Source organism: Ursus arctos, unplaced genomic scaffold (assembly GCF_023065955.2).
Source record: "Ursus arctos isolate Adak ecotype North America unplaced genomic scaffold, UrsArc2.0 scaffold_4, whole genome shotgun sequence".
In the NCBI taxonomy this organism is placed as follows: domain Eukaryota; kingdom Metazoa; phylum Chordata; class Mammalia; order Carnivora; family Ursidae; genus Ursus; species Ursus arctos.
This window is the reverse complement of record NW_026623056.1, coordinates 48,901,203-48,910,777: the sequence shown is the minus strand read 5'-3', so window position 1 is coordinate 48,910,777 and position 9,575 is coordinate 48,901,203. Positions and strand designations below refer to the sequence as shown.

Below are 9,575 nucleotides of genomic sequence, written 5' to 3'. Positions count from 1 at the left end.
AGTCTATCAGTGCTAGAGAGACAGAAGTTGGAATTCGTGACCCACACACGGGGAGACCATAGTAAACATCCCAGGATTTCAGGTAAGATATAAAAAGGAAGAAAGTCGTATTTTTTTTAAATTCCCTACATAATTAAAATATCAATAATAAAAATCAAATATGCAAGAGATTAATTGGGCAAAATAAAATTCAGATCCCTATAAGCCAAAACTTCTGGGTTATTACTTCAGATGTCGTTAAAAAGATTGACCTTGAAAAGTGAGAATAAATGAATAAAGCACTCAAAATTAGATAGATACAAATAAAGCAATGAAGTGAAGTTATTTTTAAAAAGTAGAATTGACAGATATATCTGATACACAACTAAGAAATTAGTTCTTGACTACTGCGTGGACCCTCACTGACCATGCTGTCCCAGGAGGTGCTTTCTACAGCCGCCACGGCCGCCCCTGTCTAAAGAACGCAGACCTCCTTGGTCCAGGGGTGTTGCAGGCAGCAAGGATCTTTCACATAGGGCAGCCAAGTCTTGCCCCTGTACCACCCCTTCCTGAATACGGAGGAAATGTTCATTTGGGGCTGATCCCCCAAGGAATTCTTCCAGTTCCTTTATCCCAAAACTGGGGTAACAGAACGTTAATGTGCTTCGAACTGGGCTTATATTTTCTGCCCATAGAAATATACGTGATTACTGCAGAGACCTTCTCTGCTCTATCAACAACAGGGTTACTAATCTATATATTTAAAAAATACGGTACCTCAAAAAAAATATATATATATATAGTACCTCTATTGGAGAATTTGCTGATAAACTCAATGAGCAAAAAGTCGCCCAACTAGAAGTGAAACAGGCTTCCATCAAACAGATTGGATGCAAATGATATGGAGAAGTCACAGCAGGCACTGTTTCAAAAGTGCCATTACCTTTTTGATGTCTAGATGAATAACATTGCTATGACACTGGAGTTTACTTACCAGGAATGGCTACATAGAGTATACAAGGAGGTGAAGAATTGCCTGGACTATCACATCTCCGTGCAGAGCATGGTGCGTCAAAAGGACCAAGAGCATGTGATAAACTGGGTGGAGAAGCCTGTGGTGCAGAGCATCCACACACAGCAGCAACAGGAGACAACTGCCAAGCGCACTGCAGATCTAAAGCCGCTTGCAAAGAAGGCTCAAGCGCAGCTAGGTCTGTAAATGCGTCTATCCCAATGGAGACAGCTAGAAGTAATTGACTAAGGAAACCAGTCTGTGTGATAAAATCTTTCTGCATTGCTGTCTACTAAAGTTACACTTAACCTTTCCTAAAAATGAAAAGTTTAAGTTTCATATAGTGAGAAAATTAAAACAACTTATTGGCCAATGAGAAGTTGTTTATCCTTCTTGTTCTATATTTTGAGTTGTTCCTTGATCACTTTTGAATGAGTAGTTTGCTTTTAATAAAATTTTTTGCCTGACTAAAAAAACATAAAAATAAAATAAAATAAAAATTAGTTCTTTTCACTATTAAGAATGGTATTAGCTGTGGGTTTGTTATATATGGCCTTATTTGTGGAGGTACATTTCTTCTATAACTTATTTATGAAAGTTTTTATCATAAAAGGATGTTGAATTTTGTCAAATGTTTTTTCTGCATCTATTGAGACCATAGAATTTTTATAGTTTATTCTGTTGATGTGGTATTTAATAGTTACTGATCTGTGTATGTTGAACTTCTTTGCACCCAAGGATAGATTTCACTTGATGATACTGTATGATCTTTTTAATATGCTGTTGAATTTGGTTTGCTAGTATTTTGTTCAGAATTTTTGCATCTATGTTCACAGGGATATATTGGCCTAAAATTTTGTTTTCTTGTAGTGTCTTTGCCTGGCCTTGGTATGAGGGTATTGCTGGCCTCATAAAATGAGTTTGGAGGTGTTCCCTCTTCAATTTTTGGAAGAGTTTGAAAATTAGCATGAATTCTTTAAATGTTTGTAAAATTCAGATGTGAAGCCATCTGGTCCTGGGCTTTTCTTTGTTGGAAAGTTTTCAGTTACTGATTCAATCTCTTTACCCATTATTGGCCTGTTCAGATTTTCTATTTCTATTTCTTCAGGATTCAGTCTTGGTAGGTTGTATGTTTCTCCATTTCTTCGAGGTTGTTCAATTTGTTGGTATATAACTGTTCATAGTAGTCTCTTATGATACTCTGTATTTCTGTGGTGTTAGTTGTAATGTCTCTTATTTCATTCATATTTTTATATTTGAGTTCTCTCTCTTTTTATCTTGGTAACTCTACTTGGAGGTTTACCAAATTTATTTTTTAAAAAGTCAACCCTGAGATGCCTGGGTGGCTCAGTCAGTTAAGTGTCTGCCTTCCACTCAGGTCATGATCCTGGGGTCCTGGGATTGAGTCCCACATTGGGTTTCTTGCTTGGCAGGGAGCCTGCTTCTCCTTCTGCCTGCTACTCTCCATGTTTGTGTGCTCTCTCGCTCTCTCTCTCTCCAGCAAATAAATAAATAAAATCTTTTTTAAAAATTTAAAAAATAAAAAATATAAATATCATAAACATTTAAGCCATTAAGTTTGGAAATTTAGATGAAATGACAGGTTCCCAGAAAATAAAAATATAACTTACTGATATTGACCCAAGAATAGAAGCTCTGAAGGGGGGGTAAACAGAAGGGGGAATGAACCACAGAGACTATGGACTCTGGGAAACAAACTGAGGGTTTCAGAGAGGAGGTGGTGGGGAGATGGGCTAGTCTGGTGATGGGTATTAAGGAGGGCACGTATTGCATGGAGCACTGGGTGTTACACTCAAACAATGAATCATAGAACAGTACATCAAAAGCTAATGATGTACTGTATGGTGACTAATATAACATAATAAAAAATTTAAAAAAAGAATAGAAGCTCTGAATCAATAACCTCCTTTAATTTGTGTATCTGTCATTTTAAACCTCTTTATTCCTCCCCCAAAATTTCCAGACCCAAATAGCTTAACTAATGAATTCTACCAACAATTTTTTAAAAAATAAAATCTATTCTATGCACTCTTTCAAGGAATAGAAAAAGAAGAAACGTTTCCCCTCTTTCTATGAAATCAGTATAACCTTGATACAGGCCAATTTTGCTCAAAACCATAGATGCAAAAAACTAAACAAAATTTTAGCTAACTGATATAGAAAAAGGATAACATATCATGACTAAATTGGGTTATTCCACAAATACAAGGTTGGCTTAATATTCAAAAATCAAATCATTACATTAGTAGAAAAAAGGAGAAAACATAACTGATCATCTCAATAGATGCAAAAGAGCATTTGATAAAATTCTGTATACAACTTCTAGCACAGAAGACATATAACTTCTTAGAAGATATCTAGTGGAGAAAAAATCACAGTGGATGGCATATCCAAAATGGTACAACTCCAAAAGCTTTCTCCCTGATATCAGGAACAATCCAACAATGTTCCCTGTGTCTTTACTACCTAACTTCGTACTGGAAGTTCTAGCTAGCGCAATAGGCAATAAAAAGAAGTAAGAGGTTTGAAATTCAGAAAAGGAGAAATAAAACAGTCATTATTTGCTTATGATCTGCTTAGAGAATATACGAGAGAATCTAAAATAAATTATTAGAATAAATAAGTGAGCTTAGCAAGATTGCCCAATACAAGGTAAATATAATGAAAATCAATTGCATTTCTATACCAACAACAAACAGAAAATGAAATATTTAGAGATGTCGTTTATAATAGTATCAAAAATATTAAATCTCTATGAATAAATCCAATAAAAGATGTGAAAAATTGCCACATGTTTGACCAAAGAAAAGACCATGTAAGGGGTTTGACACTTCTTAGAAAACTCAATAATGTAAAGATGTCAGTTATCTCCCAAACTGGCCTATAGAGTGGTCAATAAAATCCAAATCAAAACCCAACAGAATTTTGCATGTGTGTGTAACTTGACAAGCTGATTCTAAACTTTATATGGAAATATAGAAGCCCTTAAAAATAAAGTAGAAACACTTTTAAATATTATAAATATTAATAAATCCATATAATTAAAATCATATAGAATCAACACAAAAATATGCAAATAGACAAGAATAAAGAGCTCAAAGACAAACCCAAGTGTGTATATATCTAATTATAATATGATAATTTATGATAAAAGTGGTGCTATAGAGAAGTGAAGAAAGAAATCACTTCACTATATTGTTCTAGGCAATTGGATAAGGCAAAAAATATTAAGCCTGGACCTTACCTCACACCGTACAACCACACAAAATGATTCCCAGCTGGATTGTAGACTTAAACGTAAAAGACAATGCAATAAAGCTTGTAAAGTTACCCTGACATAGTAGCTTAAGTAGCTACAAGTAGCTATTTAAATTAATTAAAATTAAATAAGACTTAAAATTCAGTTTCTCAGTCACACTAGCCACATTGCAAGTGCTCAAAAGCACTTAAAAATAGTATTCGACAGTGCAGATACAGAATATTTCCATCACTGTAGAAAGTTCTATGGACAGTGTTGCTCTAGGATATAATAAGAATATATAACCACAGCATTGAAAGATAATTTATTTTTTAATTTATTATTTTTTTGAGAGAGAGAGAGCATGTGCACCCAAGGGGGGTGGGGCAGAGGGGGAGAGAGAGAGAGAGAGAATCTTAAGCAGGCTCCTCACCCAGCTCAGAGCCCCACCTGGGGCTCAATATAACGAAACTGAGATCATGACTTGTACCAAAATCAAGAGTTGAATGCTTAACTGACTGAGCCACCAAGGCATCCCTGGAAATGCTATTATTTAAACAGAACTTACGCATGTACAGAAACACACACACGCACATACACAAGGAACCTAAATCATAAAGGCAAAAATTGATCAACGGCCTACATTAAATGTAAGAAGTTCTATTCATCAAAAGATACCACTAAGAAAATGAAAAGCAAGCTGCAGAAGGGAGCAGTCACTTGTAATACATATCGTAAACAGAGGGCTTATCTTCAGAATATACAATGAACTCGCAAAAACCAATAGAGAGACATCCCAATAGTAAAACAAACAGACAATCCAATAGTATCATGAGCAAGAAATTGAAAGGTGCTTCAAAAAGAAAACATCCAAATGGCCTACTTTTCAGTAGCTTGAGGAAATGAAAATTAAAACCATAACGAGCTACACTATATATCCAATAGGACAGCTAAAATTAAAGAGAAAGAAAATACCCAGTATTGGTGTGAAGAAGGAACAATGGGAAACGAACACTCGTACATTGCTGGGGAGACTGTAAATGGAAATAATTACTTTGAAAAATTGTTTGGTATCAAATAAAGCTGTTTATTCAAATCCACTCATACCCTATCATCAGCACCTCCACTCCTCATTGTGAACCTAGCAGAAATGCATACACATGTACAACAAAATCGATACGACAATATTTAAAGCAGCAACATTATTCATAGTAGCCCAGACTACGAACAAATCAAATGATCGATCAGAAGAAAAATGGATAAATAAATCATGGTCTATTCATATAATAGAATAACACACTACTGGGGGGGGCAGGCAAAAGCAGAGGGTTAGAAGTCAGGATAGAAGTTTCTTTGAGGGGAAAGAGGAAGTATTTAAGTGGGGTCAGGGAAGAGGCTTCTGGGATGCCAGCCATCTTCTACTTGTCGAACTTGGTGTTTATGTGGGTGTTTGTTTAGTGTTATAAATACAGTTACAGATGTTTCGAACACTTTTATAAATGTGTGTTATACTATATAATTACAAGGTTCAAATGTTTCGCTCTTTAAAATAAACCTCTTAGGACATAATATTTTAAGGAAATGTTCCTGTGAAATAGCACATTAGTGACTCAAGCTTTTCAAAATAAAATGAGAAATCGCAAGGAATAAAAGTTGCTCTAGTGGAAGTGACCATGGACAGAGTTTAGCCCAGTTGCTTAGCCTCTGTCTTTCCTGTATACACCACCCCAGCCCCAGCTCGGGGCATATCTAAAGAGCCCCAATCTCCTTGGAATGCAGTTTAAAAAGCACTGACGCATAATCTTCTCTTTTTACAAATATTTGTAATCTTACTATAAGGGGCATGGAAGACAGAGCAATTAGAAAAGCACAGTCTTTGCCCTTATGGACCTTATATTTTTACATGACACTGCAATGTGAAAAATCAGTAGCTTAGCACATTTTCCTAGCCAGAAGTTTAGTCACACAGAATTAGAGCTTTGAATTTAAAGAATTAAAGGCAATTTATGCCAATAAAAGAAATTTTGGCATGACATTACCTTGAGCTGACACTTTCCAAAGAGTATCTATAAGTATTTCTGTACAAGTATTTCTCTATGCATTCTATAATATTTGAGGGCCAACCATATGCCTATCACGAATAGAGCCTTGAGAATACACCAGAGAAAATAACACGGGGGTGTTCCCTGACGTCAGAGAGTTTATAGTCTGGAGGGTGTGACAGATATTAAACAAAGCACACAACCCGTAATTAAATTCAAGTAAAGACCCACGGTTAGATACCATGCTGCTTCTTACCGACTGATGGCTGTACTTGATCTGATATTGTTTAACTTAAATCTATGAAACACCAATGAAAAGCCAATAAATTCTAATATATTCCCGTCTGCCAATCAGTTTTACGTACGCCAGCTTTGTAAAATCCGGATAGCCTGGGCACGCACACGAGATAAGTCAGCCTGCGGTGGGACCGAAACACCGATGATTCTTAAAACCCCTCACGTGATTCGTGTGCAGCCGAGGATGAGAATCTCTGATTTAGGGATGAGTTTACATGTTTAAAATTTCTTTCATATTAACTTATAAACCTATTTTACATCATATTTAATATTTTAGGGTCTTAAATCATACATCCTCTCAGTCACAGAAAATATTTATGCTTAATTACAAATGCAAAATTTCGGAAGCAGCACATATCCTGAGCTAAGCAGCTGAAACGTAAAACTAGCCATTTCAGATAATCTCATGAAAACAGGAAGTTATTATTTTTTTCAGGCATTGTTTAACTCTATGCTTCGAACTTCAACATAATTATATGTGAAGTTAAACAAGAGTCATATGTTTCTGTTTTTTTAATTAAACTTTTTATTTTGAGATCATTAGAGATTCACATACAGTAGTAAGAAATAATACAGAGATACCCATATGTTTCTGATGCCCTTTCTGCTTTGGAGAAGGGTGGCATCAGTGAAGGTAACTGTCACACTCTCCTAGGAGGATAGCTTAATGTCACTACCCGAAAGCAAAATATTGGGCTATATAAAATATTACACTGATCCTCTATAGTTCCTCTTTATAAGACTTTTCTGATATGTATATGGACAAAGGACGAATGTTAGGGTTTCAAGAACCACTCCAAGGACTACAGAAAAACGTAAAAAGTCTTATTATTACCAGGTAGACAAAGGAACAAAAATAAATGGAGACTAATGGCTCTCCAAAGTTTTCCTCAGTTATTTTCCTCTTAGATTGTAAGGCTGTCTGAGGCTGTGATGTTTGGAGATCAGCCTGCTGGCTTCCAAGGCCAAGGGCAAGCCGTCTGGCTCCAAGTACACTGGGCTCCAATTATGATGTCCTAAGGATTTCTTTTTTGGGATAAAACAAAGTCCTGCCATTTTGCTCACAAGTTTCTAAGATTTATTTAGCTCCAGGACTCTTCCTAAAGCAGTTCTTGCAATGGTGTATTTACATTCAGAACTCACAAGTAAGTTCTTCAAAAAGACTGCCTTATCCCCATGTAATCACTCAAAAGTGAAACAGCAAGGAACAAGTCTGTAGTAGCAGAGTGCTCTGCAAAACAAAAGATACATGAAGGGATTCTTTAAGACTCCACGAAAAATAACAGTCTGTTTTCTAATTAGGGAGTGGTTTTACAGCATTTGGAAAGAAATAAACCAAAGATACATCATTCTTTGAAACTCTTTTGGCTACTTATTTCTAGAGTCAGGAAACAGCAGAACCAGGAAAATGGACTCAACAAATCCTGTAGCAACCCCTGTTTGCCAGGCCCCCCGGCTAGAAGCAGAAGTCGTAAGAGGACACAGGAGAACAAAGAACCTGGGGCCTAGGGGAGAAGAGATAAATGACTCTGAGGAAAGCAGTCACGCAGTCTCGTATCACCAGATGCTTTTGCTTTTTGCCCTGCTCAGTGCTCACGAGTTTTCACACAGAACCATGTTCTCCCCTCCTCCTCCCAGGGTGGTACTTGGCCTTGAAAGCTCTGTAGTTTAAAAAGCTCAGTCTAATTGAGCTCTTTAAACAGCGTCAAGTTTTATTCCTCAGGGACTAACTGGGAAAATGTTTTGTGATTCCCTTGTGTATTATAAATCAGTTGCAAGGAACGGAAACCAACTCTACCTGATTTAAGCAGAAAAAATAATAATAAAGATGTTGGTATCTCACACTTACTGAGGATTCTGGAAAATCAGGCTCTGAATAGGTGGGAACAAAGAAAAGCTTTGCAGCCATAGCCACCAGCCAGAGTTGGGGCACAGCCAGCTGCCGCGAGGACCTGCAGCCCCTCCCCTGCCTCCTGCACCCTCTCCTGGATCCCATTCCCAAGGCACTCCTGCTGCTGCCCTCAGGGAGCCCCTTTCTATCCGTGCCTCCAGCTCTGCCTCAGGAACTCCAAGGGGAACACTCCCAGCCACTAGTTCCAACTGACCTAGTTTCATAGGAGCTAGAGAAACAATTTCTGAGAATTTTCTGTTTCTATGGTGGTAAGGAATTTTCTGGTCCTATCGTGGGCAATGGGCTCTCCTTTCCATCAAGACATCTGTGGCAGGGAATGTTCAACATGTAGGAAAGGAGGTAAAATGCCGGAGAGCCGAGAAAAAAAAAAAGTGACTCGCAGGCACTCTTCCACAAACATATCAGGGAATTCTTTCAGGGAATGTGTCCTGGGCATAGTCTCTTCTCCCAATACTCTAAGGAAAACTGGATTTTGATGGTCATTTATAAGTAAACAGCATGTCTAATTTCAAATGGAAGTCCAAACTTCTGTTACCCAAACACCACTCTCTGGAAGTCCTCCACCAAGGCTGAAACAACAGAATATTCGTGTGGGTGCCGTTTCCTGCACAACTCTAGCCATTATGACCTGTCTCCACTTCATGCTCAACTGCCTTCATTATTTCGAATTCTAGCTCACAATTCGCAGCCTGCTAGCTCGGGGAGAAGTTACACTAGGCTTCAGTGCTCCGTGAGATACTATTATCTTCCTCTTTCCTTCTTTTGCTGTCTCAAGAGTCATGTCTAATATATTTTGACTCCTCCTTTCCCAGTCAAACCTCTGGCCAATTTCCTTGTCTGTGAGTACTCTTCCTGAGTTGCCATGATTTTATATTTAAGTAGATTTATCAAATAGAGAAAGGCCACGTAAAACAAAGTCCACCACTTTATCAAGTAAGCAGCAATGGCCTTGGTTAAATCTAAAAACTGGCTGAAGTATGTCTCAGAGAATGCTCCCTAGTATTCCTTGCGAACTACTTTCCTCCTATACCCAGTACAATTCTTCTTGCTTAATACCTTCCAGGGAGAATCTAG

At 37.4% G+C, this 9,575-nt stretch overlaps 1 pseudogene; it reads left to right on the top strand.

Moving 5' to 3' along the window:
• Nucleotides 1–407: 407 nt before the first annotated feature.
• Nucleotides 408–1,198, top strand: LOC113256326 (ATP synthase F(0) complex subunit B1, mitochondrial-like; annotated as a pseudogene).
• The last annotated feature ends 8,377 nt before the right edge of the window (nucleotides 1,199–9,575 follow it).